Source organism: Scyliorhinus canicula, chromosome 16 (genome assembly GCF_902713615.1).
Source record: "Scyliorhinus canicula chromosome 16, sScyCan1.1, whole genome shotgun sequence".
NCBI classification, from domain to species: domain Eukaryota; kingdom Metazoa; phylum Chordata; class Chondrichthyes; order Carcharhiniformes; family Scyliorhinidae; genus Scyliorhinus; species Scyliorhinus canicula.
This window is the reverse complement of record NC_052161.1, coordinates 136,212,844-136,233,686: the sequence shown is the minus strand read 5'-3', so window position 1 is coordinate 136,233,686 and position 20,843 is coordinate 136,212,844.

The window sequence follows — 20,843 nt, the reverse complement described above, 5'->3', positions numbered from 1 at the left end:
GCTCGATTGGGGAGGGGGATGAAGGCAGATTTTAGGCGTTGGGATGTGTTGCCGCTGTCATAGGCAGGACAGGTGGAGACAGTGAAAATGACGGTGCTGTTTCAGAAAAGTCAATGGGTTGATCTCGGGGTTTGTGTGGGCGGGGAAGGCCCCGAGGGTGTGACAGGCTTTTTTGGAGCGGGGCGCGAGGGGCTGGCGTTGCCCAATTTGATCATTTACTGTTGAGCTGCAAACATTACGATGGTGAGGAAATCGGCGGTGGAGGAGAGGTCGGTTTGGGGACAGGTGGAGGTGGCTGCCTGGAGGGGGACATGCTTGAGGGCTTTGTTGCTGCACCTCTGCTATTTGCGCCGGCTAGGTATTCCGTTAATCCAGTGGTGGTTCAAGGGAAATACCGATTCGGGGGAACCACAGATTTGAGCCAGAGAGATGGGATGGAAATTGTTGGAAATGGGAGGAGAAGGGGATTAAGACACTAAAAGATTTGTTTCTTAGGGATCGGTTTGCAGGATTGAAGGAGCTGGAAGCGAATTATGGGCTGGAGCAGGGGGAAATGTTTAGATACATGCAGGCTTGAGATTTTGCCAGAAAGGAGATACAAAACTTCCTGGAGGAGCCGGCCTCCTCCTGATTCCTTTTTGTCAGTTGTTCATGTGAACATGTAGGTGAATGTTTTGGGTTTGGTGGGAGGATGGGATCGTTGTTATTGATATGGGGATTGACATATTTGTTACTGATTACTGGTTACTGATTTGTTACTGATTGTTGCTGATAAAGGCAGCATGGTAGCATTGTGGATAGCACAATCGCTTCACAGCACCAGGGTCCCAGGTTCGATTCCGGCTTGCGTCACTGTCTGTGCGGAGTCTGCACATCCTCCCCGTGTGTGCGTGGGTTTCCTCCGGGTGCTCCGGTTTCCTCCCACAGTCCAAAGATGTGCAGGTTAGGTGGATTGGACATTATAAATTGCCCTTAGTGTCCAAAATTGCCCTTAGTGTTGGGTGGGGTTACTGGGTTATGGGGATAGGGTGGAGGTGTTAACCTTGGGTAGGGTGCTCTTTCCAGGAGCCGGTGCAGACTCGATGGGCCGAATGGCCTCCTTCTGCACTGCAAATTCTATGATATGATCTATGATTATTGTTTATTGTTGGTGGGTGTAAATTTGGGAGAAAATGGGAAAAAGGAGAATACATTTTTTTAACAATCCAGTGGTGGTGCCCACTCTGAGGGTGTGGGGGCACGGTAGGCAGTACTTGGGGTTGGAGGGCATGTGCTTGTGGGCACCTATTTGCGATAACCATAAGTTTGTGCCGCCGTGCGTAGTTGTGAGGTTCTGGGGGTGGCGGCAGGTGGGGATTGAGTATTTCACGGATCTGCTTATAGGGGATGAATTTGCGGGGTTGGAGGAATTGGTTGAGTTGCCGAAGGGGAATGGGTTCCGATATCTGCAGCTTCGGGATTTTGTGGGGAGAGAGGTGCCAGGTTTCCCAAGGAAGTGAGGGAAACGCGGCGGTCTGCAGGTTAGACTGAAGCAACGCGGTTTCAAGACCCCTTCTCCCCAGCATAGTCCTGGCAAACAAGCTGGATGAACTTAACGCCAGACTTACCTCTCAGAGGGAAGTAAGAGACTGCTGTGTGCTCTGTTTCACAGAGACATGGCTCACCCCCGCCTCACCGGACTGTGCCATACAACCTGAAGGCTTCTCAATTCACCGGGCGGACCGCACGGCATCTTCAGGCAAAGCGAAGGGTGGAGGGGTTTGCCTCCTCATCAACTCCTCCTGGTGCTTGGATTTGGCGACCCTGGCGACTTACTGCTCCCCGGACCTGGAATACTTTAAAAAATAAATTTAGAGTGCCCAATTCATTTTTTCCAATTAAGGGGCAATTTTGCGTGGCCAATCCACCTAACCTGCACATAGAACATAGAACATAGAACGATACAGCACAGTACAGGCCCTTCGGCCCACGATGTTGCACCGACATGGGAAGTCAAAAACTAAAGGCCATCTAACCTACACTATGCCATTATCATCCATATGCTTATCCAATAAACTTTTAAATGCCCTCAATGTTGGCGAGTTCACTACTGTTGCAGGTAGGGCATTTCACGGCCTCACCACTCTTTGCGTAAAAAACCCACCTCTGACCTCTGTCCTATATCTATTACTCCTCAATTTAAGGCTATGTCCCCTCGTGCTAGCCACCTCCATCCGCGGGAGAAGGCTCTCACTGTCCACCCTATCTAACCCTCTGATCATTTTGTATGCCTCTATTAAGTCACCTCTTAACCTTCTTCTCTCTAACGAAAACAACCTCAAGTCCATCAGCCTTTCCTCATAAGATTTTCCCTCCATACCAGGCAACATCCTGGTAAATCTCCTCTGCACCCGTTCCAAAGCTTCCACGTCCTTCCTATAATGAGGCGACCAGAACTGTACGCAATACTCCAAATGCGGCCGTACCAGAGTTTTGTACAGCTGCAACATGACCTCATGGCTCCGGAACTCAATCCCTCTACCAATAAAGGCCAACACACCATAGGCCTTCTTCACAACCCTATCAACCTGGGTGGCAACTTTCAGGGATCTATGTACATGGACACCGAGATCCCTCTGCTCATCCACACTACCAAGAATTTTACCATTAGCCAAATATTCCACATTCCTGTTATTCTTTCCAAAGTGAATCACCTCACACTTCTCTACATTAAACTCCATTTGCCACCTCTCAGCCCAGCTCTGCAGCTTATCTATGTCCCTCTGTAACCTGCAACATCCTTCCACACTGTCTATAACTCCACCGACTTTAGTGTCGTCTGCAAATTTACTCACCCAACCTTCTGTGCCCTCCTCTAGGTCATTTATAAAAATGACAAACAGCAACGGCCCCAGAACAGATCCTTGTGGTACGCCACTCGTAACTGAACTCCATTCTGAACATTTGCCATCAACCACCACCCTCTATCTTCTTTCAACTAGCCAATTTCTGATCCACATCTCTAAATCACCCTCAATCCCCAGCCTCCGTATTTTCTGCAATAGCCGACCGTGGGGAACCTTATCAAACGCTTTACTGAAATCCATATACACCACATCAACTGCTCTACCCTCGTCTACCTGTTCAGTCACCTTCTCAAAGAACTCGATAAGGTTTGTGAGGCATGACCTACCCTTCACAAAACCATGCTGACTATCCCTAATCATATTATTCCTATCTAGATGATTATAAATCGTATCTCTTATAATCCTCTCCAAGACTTTACCCACAACAGACGTGAGGCTCACCGGCCTATAGTTACCAGGGTTATCTCTACTCCCCTTCTTGAACAAAGGGACCACATTTGCTATCCTCCAGTCCTCTGGCACTATTCCTGTAGCCAATGATGACATAAAAATCAAAGCCAAAGGCTCAGCAATCTCTTCCCTGGCTTCCCAGAGAATCCTAGGATAAACCCCATCAGGCCCCGGGGACTTATCTATTTTCACCTTGTCCAGAATTGGCAACAATTCTTCCCTACGCACCTCAATGCCATCTATTCTAATAGCCGGGGTCTCAGCATTCTCCTCCACAACATTATCTTTTTCCTGAGTGAATACTGACGAAAAGTATTCATTTAGTATCTCGCTTATCTCCTCAGCCTCCACACACAACTTCCCACCACTGTCCTTGACTGGCCCTACTCTTACCCTAGTCATTATTTTATTCCTGACATACCTATAGAAAGCTTTTGGGTTTTCCTTGATCCAACCTGCAAAAGACTTCTCATGTCCCCTCCTTGCTCGTCTTAGCTCTCTCTTTAGATCCTTCCTCGCTTCCTTGTAACTATCAAGCGCCCCAACTGAAACTTCACGCCTCATCTTCACATAGGCCTCCTTCTTCCTCTTAACAAGAGATTCCACTTCTTTGTTAAACCACGGTTCCTTCGCTCTACCCCTTCCTCCCTGCCTGACTGGTACGTACTTATCAAGAACACGCAATAGCTGTTCCTTGAACAAGCTCCACATATCCAGTGTGCCCAACCCTTGCAGCCTACTTCTCCAACCTACACATCCTAAGTCATGTCTAATGGCATCATAATTGCCCTTCCCCCAGCTATAACTCTTGCCCTGTGGGGTATACTTATCCCTTTCCATCACTAACGTAAAGGTCACCGAATTGTGGTCACTGTCTCCAAAGTGCTCACCTACCTCCAGATCTAACACCTGGCCTGGTTCATTACCCAAAACCAAATCCAATGTGGCCTCGCCTCTTGTTGGCCTGTCAACATATTGTGTCAGGAAACCCTCCTGCACACATTGTACAAAGAACGACCCATCTAATGTACTCGAACTATATCTTTTCCAGTCAATATTTGGAAAGTTAAAGTCTCCCATAACAACTACCCTGTTACTTTCGCTCTTTTCCAGAATCATCTTCACCATCCTTTCCTCTACATCCCGAGAACTATTAGGTGGCCTATAGAAAACTCCCAACCAACATCTTGGGGTTGTGGAGGCGAAACCCACGCAAACACGGGGAAAATGTACAAACTCCACACGGACAGTCACCCTGAGCCGGGATCGAACCTGGGACCTCGGTGCCGTGAGACAACAGGGCTAACCCACTGTGCCACCATGCTGCGGACCTGGAATACCTGACCGTGAAGTGCCGCCCATACTATCTTCCACGTGAGTTCACTTCAGCCATTATCACAGCGGTCTACATCGCACCCCAGGCAGAAGTGAGGAAGGCGCTGGACGAACTGTACACAGTTAGAAACAATTACAAAACAGAACACCCGGAGGCCTTGTTCATCATGGCTGGAGACTTCAACAAGGCCAAGCTCAAGAGCGTACTGCCAAAATTCCACCAGCACATCTCCTGTCCCACCAGGGCGACAACACTCTTGACCACTGCTACTCAAAAATCAAGAGCGCCTACCGTTCCATCCCCCGTCCACACTTTGGGAAATCAGACCATAAGACTGTGCTCCTTCTGCCGGCTTACAAGCAGAAACCCAAGCAGGAGAATCCAGCTAAGAAGGTCGTGCACTGCTGGTCCGAGGAAACAAAAGAGCTCTTACGTGACTGCTTAGAGACAGTGGACTGGTCCATATTTAAGAACTCAGCGACTAACTTAAATGAGTATGCCACCACCGTCACAGACTTCATCAGCAAATGTGTGGACGACTGCATGCCAAAGAAAGCAGTACATTTGTTCCCCAACCGGAAACCATGACTCAATTGCTGATTGCCTCCCACCTGAAGGACAGATCTGAGGTGTTCAAGTGAGACGACCCTGACCTTTACAATAAATCCAGGTACAACCTCCGCAAAGCCATCCGAGATGCCAAGAGAGAATATCAAACCAAGCTAGAGTCACAGACAGACTCTTGGCGGTTGTGGCAAGGACTAAACAACGTAACGGGCTACAAAGCGAAGCCGAGCAGTATCTCCGGCAGCAGCGCACCCCTCCCCGATGAACTTAATGCATTCTATGCTCGGTTCCAGCAGGTAACCAACAATCCGCTGTCGAGTGCCCCAACAGCCCATAACTCACCCACACCCACCATCACAGTTTCCAAAGTCAGATCGGCCTTCCTGAAAGTGAACCCTCGGAAGGCGACGGGCCTGGACGGGATCCCTGGTCGTGCACTCAGAGCCTGCGCGGACCAGCTGGCAGAGGTATTCACAGACATCTTTAACCTGACCCTACTCCACTCCGAGGTCCCAACCTGCTTCAAGAAGACCACCATTATACCGGTGCCAAAGAAGAACCAGGCAATGTGCCTCAATGACTACTGTCCGGTGGTCCTGACTTCAGTCGTAATGAAGTGCTTCAAGAGATTGATCATGAAACGCATCACCTCCATACTCCCAGAGCGTCTTGATCCAGTGCAATTCGCATACCGTCGCAACCAGTCCACAGCAGACGCCATTTCCCTGGCCCTACACTCATCCCCAGAACATCTCGACAACAAGGACTCCTACAACAGACTCCTATTTATTGACTACAGCTCCGCCTTCAACACCATCATCCCAGCAAAGCTTATATCAAAGCTCCAAAAAGAGCTGGCTTTTAAAACAGACCAAGGCAGGCCAGCAGCACGTTTCAATTCCTGTACCAGCCTCCCCGAACAGGCGCCGGAATGTGGTGACTAGGGGCTTTTCACAGTAACTTCATTTGAAGCCCACTTGTAACAATAAGCGATTTTCATTTCATTTCATTTCACTTGGCTACCCACTCTGCAACTGGATCCTGGATTTTCTGACCCACAGACTACAGTCAGTAAGAATGAACAACAACACCTCCTCCACAATAGTCCTCAATACCGGGTTCCCGCAAGGTTGCGTACTTAGCCCCCTACTCTACTCCCTGTACACACACAACTGCGTGGCAAAATTTGGCTTCGACTCCATGTACAAGTGTGCTGACGATACGACCATAGTGGGCTGGATCTTGAATCTCGAATATCGATGAGTCAGTATACAGGAGGGAGATAGAGAACCTAGTGGAGTGGTGCAGCGACAACAATCTCTCCCTCAATGCCAGCAAAACTAAAGAGCTGGTCATCGACTTCAGGAAGCAAAGAACTGTACACACCACTGTCAGCATCAACGGAGCCGAGGTGGAGATGGTTAGCAGTTTAAATTCCTAGGGGTGCACATCACCAAAAATCTGTCCTGGTCCACTCACGTCGACACTATCACCAAGAAAGCACAACAGTGCCTATACTTCCTCAGGAAACTAAGGAAATTTGGCATGTCCACATTAACCCTTACCAACTTTTACAGATGCACCATAGAACACATCCTATCTGGCTGCATCCCAGCCTGGTATCGCAATTGCTCAGTGTGGTGAATGTATAATGCTTAATTCACACTGTATATCATTGTGTCCTTGTGGGCTCTGTCTGTGAGCCGTTGCCCAGCTCTGCCCACAGGGGGAGATGAGGAGCTTGTACAGGGCTCCACCCTTGGCTCCGCCCATGGCTCTGCCCATGGCCCCTCCCACCACCAGAAGTATAAAGTGCTGCGGTCTTGTGAGTCTGCCCTCAGTTCTTCTGGCTGCAGGCAGGCTCAGTTGTAAGTCTATTAAAGCCACAGTTTACTTCCTCCCGTGTCGCGAGTGAATTGATGGTCACGTCACTCAGCCCAGGACCGCAAGAAATTTCAGAGAGTCGTGAACACTGCCCAGTCCATCGCACAAACCTGCCTCCCATCCATTGACTCCATCTACACCTCCCGCTGCCTGGGGAAAGCGGGCAGCATAATCAAAGACCGCTCCCACCCGGCTTACTCTCTCTTCCAACTTCTTCTATCGGGCAGGAGATACAGAAGTCTGAGAACATGCACGAACAGACTCAAAAACAACTTCTTCCCGGCTGTTACCAGACTCCTAAATGACCCTCTTATGGATTGACCTCATTAACACTACACCCTGTATGCTTCACCCGATGCCGGTGTTATGTAGTTACATTGTGTACTGTGTTGCCCTATTATGTATTGTTCTTTATTTCCTTTTCTTCCCGTGTACTTAATGATCTGTTGAGCTGCTTGTAGAAAAATACTTTTCACTGTACCTCGGTACACGTGACAGTAAACAAATCCATTCCAACCCGGGGCTGCTGCCTCTGGTGCTGCAAGGTAAGCTTCTGTCAGAGGATGAAATAGGGGAGAGGAAGCTTTCAGATATTTACAAGGAACTGATGGAGTGGGAGCTCGCTCGGGTGGAGGATGGTGAGCACAAGTGGGAGGAGGAGTTGGGAGGAGCGGGGCGATGGGACATGGACTGAGTTTTGCGGAGGGTGAATGCTTCCTCATCATGTGCGAGTTAAGCCTCATCCAGTTTAACGTGGTGCATAGGGCCCACATGACAGTGGCCAGGATGAGTCATTTTTTGGAGGGGGTGGAGAGTAGATGTGGGTGGTGTGCGGGGGGGGGGGAAATCTACATGTTCTGGAAGTTTCCAAGATTGAGGGAGTTCTGGCAGGGGTTCTCGGCTGTAATGTCCGAAGTTCTGGGGGTGAGGGTGGCTCTGGGTCTGGAGGTGGTGATATTTGGGGTGTCAGAAGACCTGTGAGTGCTGGAGGGAGGAAGAGAGAGAGAGAGGGAGAGTCCCATGACTCCCTGAAAGCCTGGAGACGGATTTTATTACGCTGGAGCGACCTGGCAGAATTCCTGCGGTTAGAGAAGATCCGGTTTGCTTTGCGGGAGTAGGTAGACGGCTTCACTCGAAGGTGGAAACCGCCGTGACCTGCTCTCTGCCAGTGCTTCTTTCTGGAAAACTTCGCACAGCCTAATTTATTTTCATTTAAAAGGTCGAAGCAGGGCAGCACGGTGGCGCAGTGGTTAGCACTGGGACTGCGGCGCTGAGGACCCGGGTTCAAATCCCAGCCCTGGGTCACTGTCCGTGTGGAGTTTGCACATTCTCCCTGTGTCTGCGTGGGTTTCACCCCATAACCCAAAGATGTGCAGAGTAGGCGGATTGGCCATGCTAAATTGTCCCTTAATTGGAAAAAAAATAATTGGGGACTCTAAATTTATTTTTTTAAAAGTAAAAGGCGGAAGCGCCCGCCATGCTCTGTTGTTTGTTTGCAATAAGTATTTGAATTTGGACAGTTAGGCACCAGAGATCACAACATGAACAATAGTAAAGAGCATTATTTCAGCTAGTATCGCCCATCACAAAACCTCCCGGACACCAGCCCGACACTCAGAAGTCTCAATACAAACCTGGGGCTGAGCCTCCTCCCACGATCGAGACCACTGCAGGAACGGCATGCCCGACCGTTCCACGACCCACGCCCGCGACCCACCCACGGACTGCGACCCTGACTTTGTAAAACCCTGCACTGAGCTATTGGAATGCCAATGTTTATTTGTGCCAGTTACTGTGTTGTTCCCTTAAACTCTTACTGAATGACCATTAATGATTTCTACAACCTTTGAATGTACCTAGGAATGGCATTGATTGAATCGGAAACCTAATGGTCAACTTGGCTTTAACATTTGAGATTACTTTTACACTGTCGTCTCTTCCATACAACAGGTAACTGTAGCCACCTGGGGTGGCCACGTCCCGATTCCAAAATGGACACTTGCAAAGAGTACAGGGAAAATTGGACAGTGCTAGGAAAACAAGCAGGTGCAAGGTTTGCCTGTGGATTGGAACTTGCAGATCCCAGACAGAACTGATACTACAAGCCATTAGCATAGTAATGAGCTGTCTCCGGGGGCAAAAGAGAAACATTTAAACAATTGGTACCAGGGCAGGCTCCCCGGCGCCAGTGGAGACTAAAATAAAGGCAGGCCAACGGTTACCTAGGGCCTGCCCAGCGATCGAGAAACGGCCCCTTTATTGGAGAGAATCGATAAAAATGATTGGGACATGGTCCAATTAATTTGGACAAAGTTCAGGAACAGCCTAGAGAGGCGCGTAACCCTTTGGGGGTATAAAACAGAGTCCCCAAGGTCAAAGCGCTCTCTTGAACTCTTCTTCTTCACCTTGGCCTTTGGCTCTCAGTGACGAGAGGCCCGCCAAGCACCAGTCAAGTAAGTCTAAGGTAAACGCACGCTACGAGATAGGCGCTCCTAACTACTATTCTATACCAGTTAGAAGCCAGCAGTATCAGAACCGGACAACGGCCATTTTTCCTCTGACTGAGTGGGCGCCCGAAGCTAAGTATAGGCTTTTAGTAGTAGTTGTAGTTTAGTGAGTAGAGTTTGTGCATGAGTAATAATTGACTGTGTGTAAATAATTGTGCATTGATTTAAAACTTACTAACTGGTGTATTGAGTCATTGATCAGTATTCGGTTTTGAACCTTGTGGTGGTATCAGAAAGATACCTGGTGACTCTTGAGCAAAGGTAATTAAAACAGAGCAAATTAAGGAAAGCATAACGAGCAACATAACAACAGTGAAACCTGAAACCGAGGCAATAGGTGTACGTTTGACCTTGGGTGACAGTGTGAGATGAACGATACTGGATAAATTGCCCATTACATATTTATTCAACTTTTCACTTTTCAATTTCGAGAGAGATATGGAACAATCGGAATCCGATACATCTCACGTTCACTATTGCAAAAAGTCAAAATAATCCTGTCGGAAAACAGGCATAGTTTAAAGAGGTTCATATTTGTACTGTTGAATATCAGAAATATGGTGTAGATTTAAGTGGGTTTAATTTTGTATTGTGTAAGGAAGGTAAACCTATAGTTCGATTCATGTGAGACAAAGGTGTTTATATGCATGGGGACCTGGTCAGCACAAACTGTGCCTCTATTTGCTTAGAGGGGGTTGCGGTGTGAAACGTAAACAAGCTGGGAGAAGTATAAAGTCGTTGCTTAGTAACCAGGGACACCTTTAGGGTAGGAATGCTTTTTGAGTTTAGTTTTAGCTGGGTTTATAGCAGTTGAGGCTAGGAAGTGAGAGAGTGAACAGTTCTTAGCACTGCTAGAAGCTGAAAAACCATACAATGAAGTAAGGTTCGCAAAAGCAATCTCCAGAGGAACTAAAGGACGGTTAATTCTAGAAACCAGGGAATGGGAAAGAAGCACCAGGAATATTGAGGTAAAAAGGAACACAGAGGAACTGCCTCGAGAATGGGGTACTGTTCATGGAAGTCAAAGTCAGACCTACGAAGTGAAGAGCTGATGAGGCTGGCGGCAGACAAGCCACATATCTGAAGCAATACAAGGTCTGGTGTCCTTATTGCCAGTGTTTGAAGCAATAATACTCTGTTGGGGACTGATACCTGCATCTGCGTGGAATTTTGAATGCATATAAATATAAAGCAAACCTGAAAGGAGAGATGGAAAACCTGATGCCGGATTCCTTGTTAAACGTGGAGTGGGGCGGCACGGTGGCTCAGTGGGTTAGCTCTGCTCCCTCATGACGCCGAGGTCCCGGGTTCGATCCCGGCCCTGGGTCACTGTCCGTGTGGAGTTTGCACATTCTCCCCGTGTTTGCGTGGGTTTCACCTCCACAACCCAAAGATGTGCAGGGTAGGTGGATTGGCCACGCTAAATTGCCCCTTAATTGGAAAAAATGAATTGGGTACTCTCCATTTACAAAAGGAAAAAAAAAGAAATAAAATGTTTTGAATATTTTCAAAAAATATGAAGACATTTTTTAAAATATGTTTTTTAAATGAACGGTTGCCAGCTTAGGTAGAACCTCTTCACCGACCCTCTGATAGTGAACCTGACCTTCTCCAAATGCAAAAATGACATGAGGTCACCCAGTCAAGCTGAGATGCGAGGCAGAGTTGGAGACCTCGACCCAAGCAGAATTCACCTCTGGGCTATCAACGAGGCAAAGGTGAGGACATCCGCTTTCACCCCAGACTGAGCCACCGGCGAATCTGACATCCCAAATGTGGCCACTGACGGATATGGGTCCAAGTCCACATAGAGTATATCCAGCATGGTGTTGAAGAAAGAGGCCCAAAAGCCTATCAACCTTGGACAGGACCAGAAGATATGTATATGGTTAGCTGGCCCGCAAGAGCAACACTCACACTTATCCTCAACCCCAAGGAAAAAACTGTTCATTCTAGCCCCGGTCAAGTGGGTCCTATACAAAACCTGGAATTGAATCAGACTCTGCCAAGCACATGAAGACATGCAGTTGACCCTGTGAAAGCCCTCACTCTACACCTTACCATTAAGAATGGGACCCATTTCATCCTCACATCACTCAACGGAGCAGAATCCGTTGAAAGGATATGGCCCACATATGTCCGATATAGACCCCCCCATTAGACCTAGTCAGAGACAGAATCTTCTTCAGTAGGGAAGTGGATGGTGCCAAAGGAAAGGAGGGAAAAGCTATACGAGAAAAATCATGAATTTGAAAATAGCTGAAAAGACTGGCACCGGGCAGTTGGAATTTTTCAACTACCTTCTTAAAACTGGCAAACCTGCCCCCCCATGAGCAGATCCCCAAACCCTGGCAAACCTGCCCCCACCACGAGCAGATCCCCAAACCTCTCCAGACTCTTCCCATCCCAGAACTTAAATGTCGAGTCCAAACCAGCTGGTAGGAAAATGTGATTGTTACAAATGGGGGCCAGCGAAGACAGAGAAAGGATCTTGAAATGCTGCCTCAACTCCTTCCAAATTCTCAGGGGGGAGACACCCACCGGATTCGATGACAATCTAACAGGGGGAAAAAGGCAACGGTGCAGACACTGTTGCACGAAAACCAGCGGTAGTACAGGAGCACACTTCCATTTGTCCCCATTTGCATCTGCGATCACTGAATTACAGCAACATTTTCTGAAAATTGGCTGCTCAATAGTAAAACAATAAATTGGGGATGCCAAGCCCCCTGACTGCCTGTCCATTTGGAGCAACGCACCATGGTTTCTGGGAGTCTTACCCGCTCAAATAAAGGAGGATATCAATTTGTTGACCTTATCAAAGAAAGTTTTGGGGAGGAAAAAGGGGGAGACACTGAAAGAAGAATGTAAATCTCGGGAGCACATTCATTTTAATAATCTGAACCCTACACACTAAGGTTAGGGGACAGTTGTTCCACCTCTGCAAGTCCATTTTTTTTAATAAATGTTTTTTATTCAGTTTTCATGTTTTATATTGAACAAATCACAAATTGTTAGAGAGAGAGAAGAGAAAAAATAAATAAATAAACAAACAAATAAAAAAAATAAAAAAAGAACACGCAAAAATTACAATATATATTTACAGGTAAGCATCTTCGTAATACTAACTGTGGCCTCCCCCTTTAGCCGGCATACATACATATTTTACATTCCCTGCAAGTCCATTTTAACACATTCATCCAGGGGCGGCACAGTGGTGCAGTGGTTAGCACTGCTGCCTCACTGTGTTTGCAGTTTTTTGCTACGTGCCATCAATTCAGGGGTAGGATCAAGGACTGGTGGTCCACCTCAGGAGTGGGGTCCACCAGGGTTACTGGGTTATGGGGATAGGGTGGAGTTGTTAACCTTGGGTAGGGTGCTCTTTCCAAGACCTGGTGCAGACTCGATGGGCCGAATGGCCTCCGTCTGCACTGTAAATTCTATGATCGTCTAGGGTCCAAAACACAGTTCAGGTCCTCACCCCAAATAAGCTGATGAGAGCCCAAATCGGGGAGGGAGGCAATTTGACACAGCTCAGGGTGTAAATGTTAACCATAACAACCAGGGTGCTCACCAGAGAGCCACAGACAATTATATATCTACCGTTGGGCGTCAGCCAAGATCTTAGAGGCAGAGAACTAAACCCCCCTTTTCATAGAATTTGCAGTGCAGAAGGAGGCCATTCAGCCCATTGAGTCTGCACCAGCTCTTGGAAAGAGCACCCTACCCAAGTCCACACCTCTACCCTATCCCCATAACCCAGTAACCCCACCCAACACTAAGGGCAATTTTGGACACTAAGGGCAATTTATCATGGCCAATCCACCTAACCTGCACATCTTTGGACTGTGGGAGGAAACCGGAGCACCCGGAGGAAACCCACGCACACACGGGGAGGATGTGCAGACTCCGCACAGACAGTGACCCAAGCTGGAATCGAACCTGGGACCCTGGAGCTGTGAAGCAATTGCGCTATCCACAATGCTACCGGGCTGTGTTATGGGAGCGGCGTTTTCAGAACCCCAAAATGTATCATGGAGTTCAACCAACCTCTCCCTTTAATGTATTGTTGCTTTTGAAGCACACGGCTTGGTCTCCAGGTGTGGTATTACAATTATGGACACGTGGATTTTTAAACACAAAACAATGGTTATTCCATGAATTCAACTTAACCTTTTTAAATAAACATTGGATCACTTACCACCCCTTACTTCAAAGATAACCCCGAAAATAATACAACACTAAATAATCCCTCAAAATGTTCTTTCAAACCTCCAAAAGACTTAACACCTTTAAACAGAAACACATCAGGTTAAAGAAATTACTATTATGAGTTTAAATCATCCAAATGATTCAGAGATAGTCTTTCCTGGCAGAGATCACAGCAGATCCAGCTCACTGCAAACACTGCAAAGTGAGCTCAGCTCAGCTACCCCCACCCTCTGACATCACTTCAGTAATATGAGCTGCTCCATTTCTTGCTCCATTAACACAGGTACACTGCTTAAACATCCATTTCTTAACGGTACTCTCACATGACAATTAGAATCACGGCACCCCTGGACCTACCATCCAAACCTGAATGAAAAACCTGCCCTACCCATCCCGTCCGCTGCCTAGTTTAGCCTCTGACCCACAAAGGCAAAGATGCCACATCGGTGTTTCAACTCTTAAGGTGAGCAAATGCCCTCGACCTTTTCACTGGTCCATTCAAACCCGAACATTCCAGGTGACCAAGCGAATTGGGGGTCTCCCAATGCCCCCCCCCCCCCGTATCCAGAGTCAGCCATATCCACCAAGAGAAATTACCCAAGGGATACTTGAAAGGTACAGTAAACAAGCCCACGCAAGATGGACACCCCGCAAAGTCAAAAGACTGGACAACGAAAAATCTACAGACACCATCAGCAAACCCCCAACCCACCCCCCGCTCCCCCAACGCCATTGCCCTTGAATACAGTCATATCCAAGTACAAATACAAATAAGAGCGAGGCAAACAAAAACAACTAAAATCTACATCTAACAAAACAAGAACTCTAAGCTCATTCTCTAAAAAACTACTATAATGAGCTGTAGTGAATGCTTCAAAACCGTTCCCACTAGACAACCCTTAAGTTAGCAGGGAGGCTCCCGACTGGATATAAAGAAAAATAGTGATAAACAACAATGTACAAAGACCCCATTTTCCTTGTGTTCCAAAAGGAGGATCTATATTATCATAACAAGCAGAAGCCCACATAGTGCAAAACCCCAAATCAAAACAAGAACTGTAAGAATTCAACCCCAACAAGAAGAAAAACAAGAGTAAGCATAAAACTCCAACAGTGTAACAATTCAACATGCCTGATGGCAGAAATTAAAACTCAATTACACTGCACCAAACTTGTGTTTTTAAAATAAATTTAGAGTACCCAATTCATTTTTTTCCAATTAAGGGGCAATTTTGCATGACCAACCACCTAGCCTGCACATCTTTGGGTTGTGGGGGCGAAACCCACGTAAACACAGGGGAGAAGCCAAACTTGTGTTTTATTATGAGAGTGTCGGCCTCTGTCGGCCTACGTTATTCTGAACCGCGCTGGGTAGCCCAAACCAAGCCAGACCAAACTGACTCAACTTTTATAGGTCGGCCTTGACTCCTTGAGTGCTGCCCTCTTCTTCGCCAGCTCCGCACCCATGTCTTTTTTTTTATAAATTTAGATTAGCCAATTATTTATTTATTTTTTTTTCCAATTAAGGGGCAATTTAGCATGGCCAATCCACCTACTCTGCACATTTTTGGGTTGTGGGGGCGAAACCCACGCAGACACGGGGAGAACGTGCAAACTCCACACGAACAGTGACCCAGAGCCGGGATCGAACCTGGGACCTCAGCGCCGTGAGGCGGTTGTGCTAACCACTAGGCCACCGTGCTGCCTCCGCACCCATGTCTTGATAGAACCTGATGGAGTGGCCTTCCCACTTAGTCACTGAGTTCCTTCACCCATCTTAAACCTCTCTCCTTTTCCCTGAAGCTGTGAAACCTCACTATCACTGCATGCAGTGGATCTTCAGGATGGAGCCTTGGCCGGAGTGTACGATGGGCTTGATCCAAGTCGGGTGGGGATGTGAATCAACCCTCGTCCACCACCTTACCGAACATGACTGAGAGGTTCTCTGGGCATTGCGTCTTCTATCCCCTCCGACAGTGCCACAATTCAAATATTCTGCCTCCAGGACTTATTTTCTAGGTAGTTTGTCTTGGTCTTAAACGATTTATTCACTTCGATCAATGAAGACCACTCTGATTCCAGCGAGGCAATCGATCGCTGTGGTCCGACAGGGCCACTTCCACAGATGTGATCGTGGCTCCCTGGACTTCCAAGATCTAATTGATCATTGAATTTAAATGCAGAAGGAGGCCATTTGGCCCATCGAATTCACATCGGTCCTTGGAAAGAGCACCCCAGTTAAGCTCACATCCACCCTATCCCCATAACCCAGTAACCCCACCTAACCTTTTTTTTGGGCACTAAGGGCAATTTATCATGGCCAATCCACCTAACCTGCACATCTTTGGACTATGGGAGGAAACCGGAGCACCTGGAGGAAACCCACGCAGACACAGGGAGAATGTGCAGACTCCGCACAGACACTGACACAAGCCGGGAATCGAACCTGGGACCCTGGAGCTGTGAAGCGACAGTGCTAACCCTTTTGCTACCGTGCTGCCCTGGTTTTCCCAGAGCTACTTGAATGGGGGCCAAGGCCTCTTCAATTGAGTTCCTGAGGTCCTCCAACACAATACATCGGTGCTTTTCTAATTTCTTCACCAAAGGCAGCACCGTAGCACAAGTGGATAACATTGGAAGTGGAAGTGGAAGTGAGGACTTAAGTGGGTCGGTGCAGACTCGATGGGCTGAATGGCCTCCTTCTGCACTGTATGTTGCATGTTCTAAGGTGCTAGAATACATCTTGACCGTTAGCGGAGCGGACGGAGCACCAGAAACTGACTCCGTTATTTTTCATGTCGACGAGCTCCGAGAGACCCCAGACTCCACTGACGAGCTTCTGCTCTCAGCCTTCTTTTCCTTAACTGTTTTGGGCATTTCAGTCGTGCAAGATAATTATTACAATAATTCTGTGGGTTTTTAAGAGTAAACCATCCTCCAGCGGGAGTCACCTTGTGCGCGTCTTTCCCCTACATTGCGCCATCGGAAGTTGAAAGGAGATTTTAAAGCGTGACTTTTTGGGAGTGGAGTTTGGAAACCTTTCATGTGACAATCACCTAGGCGAAATTTGAGGAGAAATCTACACTTCAAAAATGTAATTTTGACTGTAAACTGCATTTTGACCCATCCTGACGTCATGAAGGGTGCTGTGTGCATGCAAAGTCTTTCTTTCTTCCTTTCTAAAGATATTGCCTGCCATCTAAATTAATCCACGCCTGGAAGGCCCATGTGCCAGAACAGTCCTTTTAATTCCTATCACACAAATTCCTGATCCAAATACAGTGTGAAAAATACAACACCCCATCCAAGTATAAAATGCATCCTAATTATACCGTTGCAGTCTCAGAAGATTAAAATAACCTAGAATCAGCAGTTGCGTTTCAGAAGTTAAAACAGCTTTGTGGAAAATACTGTTTTCGTTCAGTCTTGTCAGTTTAGAGTTGTTGAATGGTGACTCAATGGATTATGGCACAAAGACCTAACTATTGGTTATTTTTATCTGTAGTTTATAATTAGTAAGATACTCATCCAAGCACCCAGATTCCTGCCAAAATAGTTTGGGCGTTATCAGTATTCAGCTGTGTCATTATCTGGTCTAATTTGGTTTAATTTTGTTAAAGGTGTGCCTGAAGATACCTTCGGGCTGAAAACTCACACCATTGTTAAATGCGTCCGGTGAGAGTGTATTTATCTTCAGTGACACCTGTGGGCAGTGACCACATTTGCATCTGCATTTAATTGGCCTTTACAAACAGATTGCCTCTTAATGCAGGTTCAATCCTGAATTATTAGTGTGTTGTTGCAACCATCACGCGGTGGTCAATACTGGCATATTTGTTATTAGACGAGTGGTCCTCGTGGCACTGTTATATTCAGTAAACAACTCACATTTGGTATTCTGTTACAAAATCCTTTATAAAGTAAGGACAAGGAGTGTGAGGTAATCACAGGGTATAGGCGGGAGCTATACTGTGCTAAATGATGCCAACAATGACACTAATCTGCCTTATTGTAATGTATTAGTGTTTAGTACAGTAATCCTCATTTAATTGAAAATGCAGAAGAAGTCTTTACGGTGCCTAAAGTTGGGCTACATGGCTGGCAATGGGATGGATTGCTGCTTTGATGTTGCAAAATGAATTCACAACTGCGATTCCTCACGAGGTGAATTGCCAGTCTCGGCTGTGCTGTGAAGCAAAGGTGTAGGGAAATGGAGGCCTGGTTTCCTCACACGGATGGAGTTGATCATGGCGCTTTTACTCTAAAGGGAAGAACTTGCATCTATATGGTGCTCATGCTTGTCATGATATGCTGACAGGCACTTAATGAGATACAGATAGGCAGCTAATGAGCACAGGGAACAGGACATAACCAATCAGCAGACAGAACACTTGGGAGGTGGTTTCCCACTATAAAAGGCACAAAGCCCTCACACTCCGCCTCTTTCCACTAGGGACATCTACAGAGTGAGTCCAGTGTACATATCACGTAACGCATACAGCACGTGGAGAAGAGCTAGTCTGGTTCAGTCTAGATAGAGAAATCACAGCTAGGTTAGCAGAGTGTGAAACACATAGAACTGTGCTAACTGTGACAAGGTTCAATAAATCAAGTTGAACTAAACTCAAGGTCTGGAGTCTACTTGAGTTATAGCTGCATCCAGTTGCAGCCCGTGTTATCTCAATGTGCTTAACACGACAATGCTATGTGTTCAAGACACACTCATGCTTTCTTGTAGCTTAGCACAAGAACAAATTCACACACAGCAAGATCCCACCAACAGCAATGAGGTGAATGATCAGTCAGTTTGTTTTTCTGGTGATAATTGAGGATAGTTGCTCTCAAAGGTAGTTGGAAAACTTCCCTGATCTTCTCCCAAAAACACCTTTGTGTCCTGAACAAGCAGATTTAAAATCAGGTGCAAAACAGGCGCCGGGAATGTGGCGACTAGGGGCTTTTCACAGTAACTTCATTTGAAGCCTACTTGTGACAATAAGCGATTTTCATTTCATTTCAAAAGCGACAGCATCACTGATACGGCAGCAACTTCTCGGAATTGAGGTTTGAGCCTTGCTTAACTCGGGGGGATCAGTGCTCTTTCCAGCTTCTGGTCCCTTATGCGTTTCCGAGTGACCCTGTTCTCCATCAGATGTCAGTCAGAAGTGGAATCCGCTGAACTGCCATTAGCTCACAAGTCCAACCCTAACATGAAGGGCAGCACGGTAGGATGGTGGTTAGCGTAAATGCTTCACAGCTCCAGGGTCCCAGGTTCAGTTCCCGGCTGGGTCACTGTCTGTGCGGAGTCTGCACGTCCTCCCCGTGTGTGCGTGGGTTTCCTCCGGGTGCTCCGGTTTCCTCCCACAGTCCAAAGATGTGCGGGTTAGGTGGATTGGCCATGCTAAATTGCCCGTAGTGTCCTAAAAAGTAAGGTTAAGGGGGGGTTGTTTGGGTTACGGGTATAGGGTGGATACGTGGGTTTGAGTAGGGTGATCATTGCTCGGCACAACATCGAGGGCCGAAGGGCCTGTTCTGTGCTGTACTGTTCTATGATCTATGATCTATGAAGGGCCACTGCTGCAGCACAAGGTAAATTTGATGCTTGGGATTTTAATGCCCACCCAATGATTGGAGAGCCATATGTGTGCCACAGCTGGCCTCTAAAACCTCCATGCCTCACCTTGTAATGTTATCTGGTTCTACGACCCACCTTATGAACTTCTAATTCATCTCATTTCAACAAATTGTACACATTTCTTCCAATGCCCAAACATTGGAAAGGAGGTTTCAGCCAACCTAGACCGTGCAGTCTGGCATTCCCTCCTGAACCACTGGCTGTATCCCTGTCCTCTGCCTTTCAGATTTGTCTTAAAACCAACTTCTTTTGCCTAGCCTTTGACTACATGTCCTAATATCTTCTCCTTTGGTCCAGTGTGCATTTTCCACTCCCCTCACACAGCTGTGAAAAGCCTTTGGTTTTTTTTCTACGTTAACAGCCGCTTTATAAATGCAAATTAATTATTATTTTTAAAAATAAATTTAGAGTACCCTTTTCCAATTAAGGGGCAATTTAGGGTGGCCAATCCACCTACCCTGCACATCTTTGGGTTGTGGGGACGAAACCCAAGCAGACACGGGGAGAATGTACAAACACCACACAGACAGTGACCCAGGGCCGAGATCGAACGTGGGACCACTGTGCTGTGAGGCAGCAGTGCTAACCACTGTGCCACCGTGTTGCCTTATAAATGCAAGTTGTTGTTAAAATAAAGTTCAGGGCCTTCAGTGTCCAGATACAATGCAGCATTGGAAATGGCCTGCAAGTAGGTCAACTGTCTGTTGTGATCGAGGAATGGTTTATGGCAATTGGCGAAACTAACTTTGAAATCAGGGGGAAGAAAATATATTTACAAATCCGTTCAATTGTTTTAAAATACATTGAATCCTAGTAATAATCTTTATTATTGTCACAAGTAGCCTTACATTAACACTGCAATGAAGTTACTGTGAAAGTTCCCTAGTCGCCACATTCCGGCGCCTGTTCGGGTACACAGAGGGAGAATTCAGAATGTCCAAAGCACGTCTTTCGGGACTTGTGGGAGGAAACCGGAGCACCCGGAGGAAACCCACGCAGACACGGGGATAACGAGCAGACTCCACACAGACAGTGACCCAAGCCGGGAATTGAACCTGGGACTCTGGTGCTGTGAAGCAACAGTGCTAACCACTGTGCTACCGTGCCGCCCATATTATTTCACAAATTACAAATACAGACTGCAGTTCTCCTCCATAATAGAAAATCACGAACCTGAGAGTTTCGAATGTGTTTTGATTGCAATTGTTAAGCTGCACTAAAAATGTCTTCTGTATTCCACGGACTGATTATCAAACACACATCGCCCTCTCGAAGAATGTGGTTGATATTTGGTTTATAACACTTTTGGATTAAATTTACTTTTAAAATAAGGAATGTCTTTCACTGATTCTGTGTGAGCTGCATTCTAGTGCTTCCTGTTTCTTTATTCATTCATGGGATGTGAATGT